The sequence below is a fragment of the Bos mutus genome, chromosome X (genome assembly GCF_027580195.1).
Source record: "Bos mutus isolate GX-2022 chromosome X, NWIPB_WYAK_1.1, whole genome shotgun sequence".
Lineage (NCBI taxonomy): Eukaryota > Metazoa > Chordata > Mammalia > Artiodactyla > Bovidae > Bos > Bos mutus.
In genome coordinates this window covers 22,413,334-22,428,459 of record NC_091646.1, presented here as the reverse complement: position 1 = coordinate 22,428,459, position 15,126 = coordinate 22,413,334, and the positions used below count along the sequence as shown (strand labels likewise).

At 37.6% G+C, this 15,126-nt stretch overlaps 1 protein-coding gene and 1 non-coding gene across 5 annotated transcripts in view; one reads left to right on the top strand and one right to left on the bottom strand.

Moving 5' to 3' along the window:
* ENOX2 (ecto-NOX disulfide-thiol exchanger 2) overlaps positions 1-15,126 on the bottom strand; it is a 175,820-nt gene that overhangs the window by 15,302 nt on the left and 145,392 nt on the right. The gene's annotated exons all lie outside the window — the stretch shown is intronic.
* Positions 3,948-4,019, top strand: TRNAC-GCA (transfer RNA cysteine (anticodon GCA)). Its single transcript has one exon. It is a non-coding gene; the product is annotated as a tRNA-Cys (tRNA).

Below are 15,126 nucleotides of genomic sequence, written 5' to 3'. Positions count from 1 at the left end.
CTCAGAGTGAACACTGGAGAAAAATTCCTATGTAGTTCCAGCAGGGGAGGGGAGAAAGAAACCCTTTTGAAATATGCCAGAGCTTCATGTTCTTCTGTAAAAGAATTGCCTTCAGGAGAAATTATTTTACCAGACCCTAACCTACTGGAGTAGTACTAGAGCCTAACCAACCCGGGGAACCAACCAGCTCCAGCCCCCTCTAGCCATTCTGTCCCGCCTAAGTGGGGAGAAAAAAACTGAGGACCACTTATGAAGTTCAGAGGTACAGACTCACTAAAAGACTGAGACCTAATCATAGGACTATAAAATGATTCTCTTCCCACCACATCTTAGCACCATACCAAAAAAGTCCTGTTTAACAGAGCTCCTTTCACCTAGTACATCATGTCCAGATTTCAGCAAAATTTACAAAGCATACTAAAAAGTAAAAAACATAGTTTGCAGAAACTGAGCAAGGATCAGAACCAGTCAGATATGGAAGAAATGTTGGAGTTATCAGACTAGGGATTTAAAACAACTATTACTTGTAATTTCTTGATGGTCTAGTGATTAGGACTCCATGCTTTCAATGAATTCTCTCAATTGAGTCTGCGAGGGCCCAGCTTCAATCCCTAGTTGGAGAACTAAGATCCTACAAGCCACAAGGTATGGCCAAAAAAGAAAATGAAACAACTATTATTAACATGCTACAGGTTTTAATAGAAGAAGTAGACAACATGGAAGAATAGATGGATATTGTATGCAGAGAGATGGAAATTGAAAGAATCAAATAGAAATACTAGAGATTAAATACATGAACAGAAATGAAAAGTCCCCTTAACGGACTTACTAGTAGATTGAGCATGACTGAGGAAGGAATTTCTGAATTGGAAGAGCTGACAATAGAAACATCCTAAACTGAAAAAAAAAAAATCAACCCCCACAAAGAAAAGAAAATGTAAGAATTGTAAGACAACTACAAAAGATGTAATGTATACATAATGAGAATGTCAGGAGAAAAAAGAGAAGCAGAAGCAATATGTGAAAGAATAATGACTGAGCATATGTCTAAATTAATGCTGGATACAAAACCACAGATCCAGGAAGTTCAGAGAGCAGCAAGTAGGATAAATGTCAAAACACATAACATTTAAATTTCAGAGAATTAACGAGAAAAAACAATCTTGAAAGAAACCAGAGGAAAAAAACCACCTTACCTATAGAGAAGCAAAGATAAGAATTATATCCTACTTTTCCTCAGAAACCACGTTAGGCAAGACTAGAATGAAGAGAATACTCAAAATGCTAAGAGAAAAATAATCTACCAACTTAGAATTCTGTACCTTGTGAAATTATTCTTCAAAGGTAAAGGAGAAATACCTTCTTAGATGAAGAAAAATTGAGGGAATTTGTTGTTATTAGGCCTGCCTTGCAAGAAATGTTAAAAGAAGTTCTTAAGACAGAGGAAAATGACGTAAGTCAGACACTTGGATCTACATTAAGAAAGGAAGAGCATCAAAGAAGTAATAAGTGAAGGTAAAATAAAAACTTTAATTTTTCTTATTCTTACTTGATCTAACAAATAATAGTTTGCTTGAAATAATAGTGACAATGCATTCAATTATGTATGCTTGTATGTGTGTGTGCTTATGTATAAGTGAAATTAATGACAGCAATGATACAAGGAATAGGAGGAAGGAACTGGGATTATATTATGATAACATATTTGCACTAGCCACAAATTGGTATAGGGTTATTTGAAAGTGGACTTATTAGTTGTAAATGTAAATTGCAAACTCTAGGGCAACTACTAAAAAAGTAAAAAAAAAAGAAGTATAACCAATATGCTAAGAAAGAAGAAAAAAGAAATCATATAAAATGCTCAGTTAAAACCACAAGGAGCTAGAAATGTGTAGAAGGCAAAAAGAACAAAGAACAAGAGCAATAAATAAAAAATAGTAACAAATATGGTGGATGTTAATCCAACTACATCAATAATTATTGTAAACATCAATTGTCTAAATACAACCATTAAAATCCAGATATTGTCAGAGTAATAAAAAAATAAGAAACAACTATAATGGTATACTTAAGAAACATTTAAAATATAGAAATACATATAGATTAAAAATTAAAGAATGTTAAATAATACACATGCTAACACTAGTTAAAAAAAAAAAAGTAAGAGTAGCTATACTAATTTCAGGCAGAGTTGACTTCAGACCAAGGAAAATTATCAGGGCTAAAGAAGGGCATTACATAGGAATAAAGGCATTAGTACTACAAGAAGACATAACAAGCAATGTGTGTGAGCCTAATACTAGAGTATCAAAATAAGTGAAACAAAATCTGATAGAACTGCAACAAAAAAATAAATGAATCCACTATTATAGAGACTTTATACCCCTCTATCAAAAATGGAATGATCGAGTAGGCAGAATATGAGTAATGACACAGCTGAACCCACAGCACCATCAATTAACTGGATATAATTGACATGTATAGACTATTTCATTTAACAGCAGATTATACATTTTTCTCAAGCACACATGCAACATTCACCAAGACAGATTACATTCTTCATCATAAAACACATCTAAGACACATTAAAAGAATGTAAGTCACAATGGGTATGCTGTCCAACCACGATGAAATTAAACTAGAAATCAATAACAGAAAGATAGATGGAAAATTCCAAAATACTTGGAGATCAAACAACACACTTCTAAAAAACACATGAGTCAAAGAAGAAATCTCAAAAGAAATTTAAAAATATTTGAACTAAATGGAAATAAAAATCACAACTTCTCAAAATTTGTGAGATGCAGCTAAAGCCATGCTTAGAGGGAAATTTGTAGCATTGAATACATATATTAGAAGGGAAGAAAGATCTAAAATCGATCATCTGAGCTTCCACCTTAGGAAACTAGAAAAAGAAGAGCAAATTAAATCTAAAGTTAGCAGAAGAAAACATATAGTAAAAATAGATCAGAAATCAATTAAATAGAAAACAGGAACTCAATAGAAAAAAATCTGTGAAAACAAAAGCTGGTTCTTTGTAAAGATCAATCAAGTTGAGAAAACTCTAGCCAGGCTAACTGAGAAAAAAATAGAGAAAATACAAATTACTAATGTCCAAAATTAAAGAGAGGATGTCACTATAGATCCTATGGACATTAAAAGGATAATAAAGGAATATTATGGACATGAGTTTGAGCAAGCTTTGGGAGTTCATGATGGACAGGAAAGCCTGGCGTGCTATAGTCCATGGGGTTGCAAAGAGTTGGACATGACTGAGCAACTGAACTGAACTAGCCCATAGTTCAGTCCATAGTACATAGTCCACACATTTGATAACCTAGATGAAATGCGCCAACTCCTTGAAATCTGTTGAAATGCACACACAAGAAGTAGACAGTCTGAGTAGGCCTCTATCACTTAAAAAAATTGGATCAATAATTAATAACTCTCTAAAGTAGAAACTACTAGGCCCACATAAATTTACTGTTGAATTATTTAGGGAAGAAAATAATACAAAATTTCTACAATCTCTTCCAGAAGATAGAAACAGAGAACATTTCCTAACTCATTATATGAAGTTGGCATTTTCCTAATACCAAAAACCATATGAAGACATACAAGAAAATAAAGTACAGACTGCTATCTCTCATGAACACAGACGTAAAAATTCTCAACAAAATACTAGTAAACCAAGTACAAGAATGCATAGGAAGAAATATACCACAATCAAGTGGAATTCATCTTGGGTATGCAAGGCTGGTTCAACATTTGAAAAATCAATTAATGTAATTCATTATGTTAACAAGTTAAAGAGGTTAAAGTTGCATGATAATACAATAGATGCAGAAAAGGTATTTGACAAAATCCAACACCCATCCATGATTTTAAAATCTCAGTAAACTAGGTATAGAGAACTTCCTCAATATGACAATAAACATCTACAGGCTTCCCTGGTGGCTCAGAGGATAAAGCATCTGCCTGCAATGCAGGAGACCCAGGTTCGATCCCTGGGTTGGGAAGATCCCCTGGAGAAGGAAATGGCAACCCACTCCAGTATTCTTGCCTGGAGAATCCCATGGACAGAGGAGTCTGGTGGGCTATAGTCCACGGGGTCGCAAAGAGTTGGACATGACTGAGCGACTTCACACACACACCACCATACATCATAGAGAGAAACTTGAATCACTCCCATTAAGAACGAGGCAAGGATGCCACCACTTATCACTGCTTTTTTCAACTTTGTACTGGAAGTCCTAGATAGTTCAATCAGACAAGAAAAGGAGATAATTTTCCAGTATAGATTATTTTTAAAATATGTGTTATTTTTATAGTCTAATGCCCTTGATCATTTTAAAATGAAAATATATAATGGCAACCCACTCCAGTATTCTTCCCTGGAGAATCCCATGGACAGGGGACCCTGGTGGGCTACAATCTGTGGGGTTGCAAAGAATCAGACACGACTGAGCAACTAACACACTATTTACATTTGCACATTAAAAATGAAATATTTAAGTAGAGATGTAACAAAATACATACCAGATCTATACAAAGAACACTACAAAACTCAGGTTGAAAATGAGTGGAAATCATTCAATTCACATTGAATTCAAGTGAAAAAATGAATGAAATAAAAAAAACTAAATAAATGGAGAAATTTTATGTTTATGGATAGGATGGCAATATCATAAAGATATCAGTTGTTTCCAACTTGATCTGTGGATTCAATGCAATCCCAATCAAAATCCAAGCAAGTTATTTTGTGGATAATGACAAACTGAGTCTAAAGTTTATAAAGAGAGGCAAAAGACCCAAAATGTCCAACTCAACATTGAAAGAGTAGAATAGAGTTGGAAGACTGATGCTACCTGGTTTCAAGGCTTAACAGAAAGTTAATAGTAGCTAAGACAGTGTGGTGTTGGTGAAAGAAAAGACAAATAGATCCATTAAATAGATTAGAGAGTCCAGAAAGAGACCCCCATAAATAGAGTCAACTGATTTTTGCCAAAGGAGCAAAGGCAATACAATGGAGCAAAAATAGACTCTTTAACAAACATGCTGGAACAACTGGACATCACAAAGATTAAGTCAAAATGGATTATAGATCTAAATGAGAAATCCTAAACTATAAACCTCCTAGAAGATAACATAAGAGAAAAATGTAGCTGCCCTTGAGTATGGTGATGAGTTTTTAGACACAACACCAAATGCATGATCCATGAAGGAAATAACTGATAACCTGGACTTAATTAAAATAGAAACTTCTCTGTTAAAGACAATATCAAGAAGAAAAGCCATAGACTGAGGAGAAAATATTTGCAAAGGACACAGTTGATAAAGGACCGTTATCCAAAATATACAATGAACTCTCCAAACTCAACAATAAGAAAACAAACAACCCATTTGGGCTACAAATCTGAACAGACACCTTGCCAAAGATATACTAATGACGAGTAAGCATATGAAATGATTTCAACATCATATGTCATTAGTGAATTGCAAATTAAAACAGGAGTGTGATATCACTAGAAACATATCAGAATTGCCAAAATCCAAAACAATGACAGCACTAAGGACTGGTGAGGATGTGGTGTAAATAAGAACTCTGCTTCATTGCTGGTGAGAATGCAAAATGGTACAGTCACTTTGGGAGACAGTTTGGCAGTTTCTTACAAACTAAACAGACTTTAATGATACGATCCAGCAATCATGTTCCTTGGTATTTACCCAAATGAGCTAAAAACTATGTCCACACAAAAACCTGCACATACATATTTACAACAGCTTTATTCATAATTGCCAAAACTTGGAAGCAACCACAATGATCTTTAGTAGTTATCTAACCACTAATACACTATAATACATCTGGAAAATTGAATAATAAATGGCACTAAAAAGAAATGAGATACAAAGCCACGAAAAGACATGCAGGAAATGTAAATGCATATTACTATGCGAAAGTAGTCAATTTGAAAAGACTGCATACTAAATGTTCCCAACTATATGCCAGTCTGGAAAGGGAAAAACTATAGAGTCAGTTAAAAAATCAGTGGTTACCAGGTATTTGGGTGGAGGGAAGAATGAATAGGTTTAGCACAGAAGATTTTAAGGTCCCTGAAACTATTCTGTATGATACTACAATTGTGGACACACATACATTTTGTATATTTCTCCAACACCATAAAATGGGTACCAAGAGTGAATTCTAATGCAAACTATGAACTTTGGGTGATGAGGATGTATTCAGCTACTGTAACACATGTACCTCTGGGGTGCAGGATGTAGATAGTGGGAGATTGTATGTATATGGGGACTGGCAGTATTTGGGAACTCTGTACTTCCTGCTCAATTTTGCTATGGACCTAAAACTGATCTAAAAATTAAAGTTTATTAATTGAAAAATAAGACACATGGAGAAACCTAGATTAAACTTATTTATGGCTATGGCATATTTTTCAAGATCAAAAATCATAAAAGCTACTTTGAAATATTTAATAAGATTTTCATTCATTCAACAAACATTTATTGAATTCCTTCCAAGTTCCAGGCTTATGACTATGGTAAAAAATGAGATTCCACTCATCTCTATTGTTTACACTCCAAATTAATGGATATATTTGTAGTTTATTCCCTTTTTGATTCCTAACAGAATATAGAGTTCAGAAAACAGGTATCATCAAAACGGGTCAAAATTACAAATCTGTACATTAAATGTATAAGAATGTTAAAAGATAAGTTGGGACTTCCTTGGTGGTGCAGTGGATAAGAATCCAGCTACTAATTCAGGGGACATGGGTTTGATCCCTGGTCCTGGAAGATTCCAGATGCTGTAGACCAACTAAGCCCATGCATCACAACTACTGAGCTTGCGTGCCACAACTACTGAGCCTGTGTGCTGCAACTACTGATGCCTGCGTGCCCTAGAACCTGTGCTCCACAACAGGGGAAGCCACTGCAATGGGAAGCCCGAGCACTACAACAAACAGTAGCCCTTGCTCGCTGAAACTAGGGAAAGCCTGTGCACAGCAATGAAGATCCAGTGTGGCCAAAAAAGAAATGAAATAAATAAATTAATTAAATGAATACATAAATACATAAAAAATGTTATACAATTTGACAAAGGTGTGAATTTTTTCAGCTACCTATGGGAAGTAACTTTTGGTAGAAGGTAGTAAAAAAAGTAATTGAAATCAAATCTCTGAGATTATTAGCTATAAATGGTGGAAGAATAGTTTTCTAAGGGGTTTGCAGAGACAAGATTCACCCTGTACATAATGAACAAAAAGAAGTTGTGCTTTACAAAGATGAAGTATATAGAAGAAAACTATATTTCAAGGGTGAAGACATTTCCTATTCCTGAAAAAAAAGCTGCCTATAGGGTAGTGCTGGGTTTAATTCAATGCCTTGAATCTGAGGGTTATCCTAAAATAATTAGGTACTGATGAAGGCTGATGTGATCAGATGAAGCGGGTAACAGAGCGATGAGATGGCTGGATGGCATCATCGACTCAATGGACATGAGTTTGGGCAAACTCCAGGAGATAGTGAAGGACAGGGAAGCCTGGCATGCTACAGTCCATGGGGTTGCAGAGAGTGGGACATGACTTAGCTACTGAACAACAACAACAATCCAAAGAAGAGAGTGACAATGTAATAGGTAGGATCTGGTGAGAAATGCCTTCTTACTAGAGTAGTGTTGAGACATGCTCTCAGTGTCCATGTTGGTTTTCCATGAATGGCCATGTAATTATCTTGATATAGCAGTTTCAAACCTCGCATTTTTGCTTAAAAATTTACAAGAGACCTTCAGCACAATATATTCATTTAATGTTTGGTTTTATTACTGATTTTAGTTGTTGCCATAATCACACAGATTTTGTGTCTTTGATGTGAAAGTTGGATTCACAGAACACCAAATAATATCTATCCTTGCCATCTTCCCAGTGGCTGGGATAGTTGGTCTCAGACAGGCAGTATTCTTAACAGTCACAACACCAAAGTGTCAGTCACTCAGTCATGTCCGACTCTTGGCGACCCCACGGACTGTAGCCTGCTAGCCTCCTCTATCCATGGAATTCTCCAGGCAAGAATACTGAACCATTCCCTTAGAAGATGCTAAAGATGAAGATGACTGTATATTTGGAACTGGATGGAAAAATAGACATTGACTATCTGCCAAACAGGGGAAGAAATATTTGACTTGTTTTGCTGGGTCAGTACCAGTGATAGCATCTTGAACTGGAGTAAGGCTGAACAGCACAGAGGTTACTCTGCAAATCCAGTGGCTGCTTCAGATGGACAGTGAGGTATTTCTGCTTCAGTATGCATGTCTGTCCACTGGCAAGGCACACAGCTCAATACAAAATAGTGATATTTCATCTTTCTCTTTTTGTTTCTTCTTGTACTGCAGGCCAGTAATTACACTCATGTCCTACAAGTCATGTAGAGAAACATGGCAGAGAAAAGGACAGAGGTCTAGGAGAATGGTTAGAGGCATCTTCTCCAGTTGAAATGTGAAAATATTTTCCCTCTGAGAAAATGAGGAGGCAAGACTACTTTCCCCCCCTGGGAGAAAGGGCGTCCTGATGAGCAGAGATGGACTGTTGTAGCTAAGCAGGAGCAGATAGTAATCTCCTCAGTTTGGACCTGTCACTAAGCAAAAGAAAATGGGGGCCTTACTTACAAAATATATTTCCCACTCTTTAAAGTGAAGGTTTTTGTCATTTTAATGAGGATACCAAGTCTTTACTTTCACAGACTTAATATTAATTGGGCCTATTTCTGAAGTTGGAGTTCTTTGTACATTGCCAGAACATTGAAAAGTTCAATATTCCCTTTTAATAATATGTTTGAGTAGGTGAATTCATCAGTCCTGATACTAAAGAGTATAGTACAGTGAATTTATTCTTTTCCTGCCATCATTAGTTCCCAGCTTCTCCTTTTTGACGATTTCCTATATAGGAAAAAGTTTCTCTTTATGGGGATTGCTCTTCAGATCTGAAGGCTGCCAATTCATCATGGCAGATATGAAAGTATGAAGGCAGCTGTGAATGCCTCCTTTTAAAGGAGCCACTTGGAGCAAAATCTCAGACATGTTTTTCTACAACAAAAGATCTAAAAGGACTTTGTGCTTTTAGGTATGAAAAAAAATATACCTAGGTTTCTTCAATGGTACAAAGAGCACAAACAAACAAAAATTAATGGAAGTAAATTTAGAGAGTCAGCCACTCTTAAAAAGCTGCATTACAAGTGATGACCTGGAAGGGTAAGATGGGGGTGGGGGTCGGAGGGAAGCTTGAAGCTCAAGAGGGAGGGGATATATGTATATGTATAACTGATTCATTTTGTTGTACAGCAGAAACTAACACAACATTGTAAAGCAACTATACTCTAATAAAAAATCATAAAAAAGGAGATGCTAAAAATGTTATCACATTTTAGAAGAAAGATGCTAAAAAGTGTTACCAAATTATAGAAGGAAAAATGAGCAACACTCCTCTCAAGGTTCAAAAAAAGAAGCTAGAGCTGGAGTGATTCACAAAGAGAAAAAAGAAAAACAAAGAGTGGGAAGAAAAAGTGGGAGATATGAGCATGACCCATGAAGGCCAGTTCAGACAAAAATCTCAAGTGAGTCCCCTGACTTCAAAAAGCCTTGCTTCTGAGGCAGTCCTAAGATGGCGGAGGAATAGGACGGGGAGACCACTTTCTCCCCCAAAAATTCATCAAAAGAACATTTAAACACTGAGTAAATTCCACAAAACAACTTCTGAATGCCGGCAGAGGACATCAGGCACCCAGAAAAGCAGCCCATTGTCTTCGAAAAGAAGTAGGAAAAAATATAAAAGACAAAAAAAGAGACAAAAGAGGTAGGGATGGAGCCCTGTCCCTGGAAGGGAGTCTTAAAAAGAGAGGTTTCCAAACATCAGGAAACACTCTCACTGCCGAGTCTGTGGTAAGCCTTGGAAGCACAGAGGGCAACATAACCGGGATGAAAAATAAATAAATAATTAAAACCCACAGATTACGAGCCCAATGGTAACTCCCCCAGTGGAGAAGCAGTGCAGACGCCTGCATCCGCCACTAGCAAGCGGGGTCTGGGCAGGGAGATGAGGGCTGCATTGCTTAGAGTCAGGATCGGGCCTGAATGCCCTGAGGGTAATCAGAATGAACTAACTTGAGCTAGCAAACCAGACTGTGGGATAGCTACCGTGCGAAAAGCCCTAAGACACTGCCAGGACCGTGCACAGAACAAAGGACTGAACAGAATTAGCCGGCTGCAGACCATCCCCCTCTGGTGATAGGCAGCCAGAGCCGGAAGGGGGCAATCGCAGCCCCAGAGAGACATTATCTACCAAACTGCAAGCAGGCTTCTTTGCTAACTAAAACTTCTTGGGGTTCTGGACAGTCATCATCCACCTGAGAAAGTGTGCCGGTTGTACACCCAGAAAACCGAGCAGCAGGGACAGGAGAGGTGATAAGTTGCAGTGACCACGCTTGCCAAACACCTCATCACCTGAGCTGCTCGGACCTGGGAAGGGCACAAAACACAGGCCCAATGGAGTCTGCGCCTCTGAGGACTACCAGAGTGCCTGAACCTGAGCGGCTTAGACCTGGGAGGTGCATGCAGCCCAGGGCTGGCCTTGGACGGTTCCCGGCAGAGCAACCTACAGCGTGAGCTGTGTGGGCAGGGAGGGCACACGCTCCATGAACAAGGGCAGGCTCAGTGTGGCTGAGACACTGCGAGCACACGCTAGTGTTATTTGTTTGCAGCGTCCCTCCCTCCCCACAGTGCGACTGAACAAGTGAGCCTAAAAAAAATGTCCACCACCAGCCCTCCTTGTGTCAGGGCGGAAATCAGACACTGAAGAGACCAGCAAACAGAAGAAGCTAAAACAGAGGGATGTGCCTTGGAAGTGACAGGTGCAATAGATTAAAACCCTGTAGTTAGTACCAACTGGATAGGAAGGGGCCTATAGATCTTGAGAAATATAAGCCGGACCAAGGAACTATCCGAAAATGAACTGACCCCACACTGCCCACAACACCACCAGAGAAAGTCCTAGATATATTTTTACCATTTTTATGATCATTATTTTTTTTTAACTTTTAAAAAATTTTAAGTCCTCTATTACTCCTTTAATTTTCATTTTTATAACCTACTATTACTTTTCAAAAAAAAAAGTATTTTTAAATTTTTTAAAGCAAACTTCATATATATATATATATATATATATTTTTAATAATTTTGTGACTTTTTTTTTCTTCTTTTTCTTTAATATTGTATTTTTGAAAATCCAACCTCTATTCTAGATTTTTAATCTTTGCTTTTTGGTATTTGTTATCAATTTTGTACCTTTAAAAACCCAATCTTCAGTACCCATTTTTACTTGGGAGTGAGATTACTGGCTTGACTGCTCTCTCCTCCTTTGGACTCTCCTTTTTCTCCACCAGGTCGCCTCTGTATCCTTCCTCCCCCTTCTCTTCTCTACGCAACTCTGTGAATCTCTGTGTGTTCCAGATGGTGGAGAACACATAGGGAACTGATTACTGGCTGGATCTGTCTCTCTCCTTTTCATTCCCCCCTTTTATCCTCCTGGACACCTCTGTCTCCTTCCTCCCTCTTCTCTTCTCTGTATAACTCTGTGAACATCTCTGAGCGGTCCAGAATGTGGAGCACACATAAGGAAGTGATTACTGGCTAGCTTGCTCTCTCCTCTTTTGATTCCACCTCATCTCATTCGGGTCACCTCTAACTCCCTCCTCCCTCTTCTCTTCTCCATGTAACTCTGTGAACCTCTCTGGGTGTCCCTCATTGAGGAGAAACTTTTCATCTTTAACCTAGATGTATTATCAACGGTGCTGTATAGAAGGAGAAGTCTTGAGGCTACTGTAAAAATAAGACTGAAAACCAGAAGCAGGAGGCTTAAGTCCAAATCCTGAGAACATCAGAGAACTCCTGACTCCAGGGAACATTAATCGATAGGAGGTCATCAAATGCCTCCATACCTACACTGAAACCAAGCACCATCCAAGGGCCAGCAAGTTAAAGAGCAAGACATACCATGCAAATTCTCCAGCAACACAGGAACACAGACCTGAGTTTCAATATACAGGCTGCCCAAAGTTACTCCAAAACCATTGACATTTCATAACTCATTACTGGACACTTCATTGCACTCCAGAGAGAAGAAATCCAGCTCCACCCACCAGAACACCGACACAGGCTTCCCTAACCAGGAAACCTTGACAAGCCACCCATACAACCCCACCCAAAGCGAGGAAACTCCACAATAAAGAGAACTCCACAAACTGCGAGAATATAGAAAGGCCACCCCAAACGCAGTAATATAAACAAGATGAAGAGGCAGAGGAATACCCAGCAGGTAAAGGAACAGGATAAATGCCCACCAAACCAAACAAAAGAGGAAGAGATAGGGAATCTACCTGATAAAGATTTTCGAATAATGATAGGGAAAAGGATCCAAAATCTCGAAATAAAAACGGAATCACAGATAAATAGCCTGGAGACAAGGACTGAGAAGATGCAAGATAGGTTTAACAAGGACCTAGAAGAAATAAAAAAGAGTCAATATATAATAAATAATGCAATATATGAGATCAAAAACACTCTGGAGGCAACAAATAGTAGAATAACGGAGGCAGAAGACAGGATTAGCGAAGTAGAAGATAGAATGGTAGAAGTAAATGAATCAGAGAGGAAAAAAGAAATACGAATTAAAAGAAATGAGGACAATTTCAGAGACCTCCAGGACAATATTAAACGCTCCAACATTCGAATCATAGGAGTCCCAGAAGAAGAAGACAAAAAGAAAGACCATGAGAAAATACTTGAGGAGATAATAGTTGAAAACTTCCCTAAAATGGGGAAGGAAATAATCACCCAAGTCCAAGAAACCCAGAGAGTCCCAAACAGGATAAACCCAAGGCGAAACACCCAAAGACACATATTAATAAAATTAACAAAGATCAAACACAAACAACAAATATTAAAAGCAACAAGGGAAAACAACAAATAATACACAAGGGGATTCCCATAAGGATAACAGCTGATGTCTCAATAGAAACTCTTCAAGCCAGGAGGGAATGGCAAGACATACTTAATGTGATGAAAGAAAATAACCTACAGCCCAGATTACTGTACCCAGCAAGGATCTCATTAAATATGAAGGAGAAATCAAAAGCTTTACAGACAAGCAAAAGCTGAGAGAATTTAGCACCAGCAAACCAGCTCTCCAACAAATGCTAAAGGATCTTCTCTAGACAGGAAACACAAAAAGGGTGTATAAACTCGAACCCAAAACAATAAAGTAAATGGCAACGGGATCATATTTATCAATAGTTACCTTAAACGTAAATGGTTGAATGCCCCAACCAAAAGACAAAGACTGGCTGAATAGATACAAAAACAAGACCCCTATATATGTTGTTTACAAGAGACCCACCTCAAAACAAGGGACACATACAGACTGAAAGTGAAGGGCTGGAAAAAGATGTTCTATGCAAATAGAGACCAAAAGAAATCAGGAGTAGCAATACTCATATCAGATAAAATAGACTTTAAAACAAAGGCTGTGAAAAGAGACAAAGAAGGACACTACATAATGATCAAAGGATCAATCCAAGAAGATATAACAATTATAAATATATATGCACCCAACATAGGAGCACCACCATATGTAAGACAAATGCTAACAGGTATGAAAGGGGAAATTAACAGTAACACAGTAGTAGTGGGAGACTTTAATACCCCACTCACACCTATGGATATATCAACTAAACAGAAAATTAACAAGGAAACACAAACTTTAAATGACACACTAGACCAGTTAGACCTACTTGATATCTAGAGGACATTTCAGCCCAAAACAATGAATTTCACCTTTTCCTCAAGTGCACACGGAAACTTCTCCAGGATAGATCACATCCTGGGCCATAAATCTAGCCTTGGTAAATTCAGAAAAATTGAAATCATTCCAAGCATCTTTTCTGACCACAATGCAGTAAGATTAGATCTCAATTACAGGAGAAAAACTATTAAAAATTCCAACATATGGAGGCTGAACAACATGCTGCTGAATAACCAATAAATCACAGAAGAAATCAAAATATGCATAGAAACGAATGAAAATGAAAACACAACAACACAAAACCTGTGGGACACTGTAAAAGCAGTACTAAGGGGGAGAGTTCATAGCAATACAGGCATACCTCAAGAAACAAGAAAAAAGTCAAATAAATAACCTAACTCCACACCTAAAGCAACTAGAAAAGGAAGAAATTAAGAACCCCTGGGTTAGTAGAAGGAAAGAAATCTTAAAAATTAGGGCAGAAATAAATGCAAAAGAAACAAAAGAGACCGTAGCAAAAATCAACAAAGACAAAAGCTGGTTCTTTGAAAGGATACATAAAATTGACAAACCATTAGCCAGACTCATCAAGAAACAAAGGGAGAAAAATGAAATCAATAAAATTAGAAATGAAAATGGAGAGATCACAACAGACAACACAGAAATACAAAGGATCATAGGAGACTACTATCAGCAGCTATATCTCAATAAAATGGATAACATGGAAGAACTGGACAAATTCTTAGAAAAGTACAACTTTCCAAAACTGAACCAGGAAGAAATAGAAAATCTTAACAGACCCATCACAAGCACGGAAATTGAAACTGTAATCAGAAATCTTCCAGCAAACAAAAGCCCAGGTCCAGACGGCTTCACAGCTGAATTCTACCAAAAATTTAGAGAAGAGCTAACACCTATCCTACTCAAACTCTTCCAGAAAATTGCAGAGGAAGGTAAACTTCCAAACTCATTTATGAGGCCACCATCACCCTAATACCAAAACCTGAAAAAGATGCCACAAAAAAAAGAAAACTACAGGCCAATATCACTGATGAACATAGATGCAAAAATCCTTAACAAAATTCTAGCAATCAGAATCCAACAACACATTAAAAAGATCATACACCATGACCAAGTGGGCTTTATCCCAGGGATGCAAGGATTCTTCAATATCTGCAAATCAATCAGTGTAATACACCACCTTAACAAATTGAAAAATAAAAGCCATATGATTATCTCAATAGACGCAGAGAAAGCT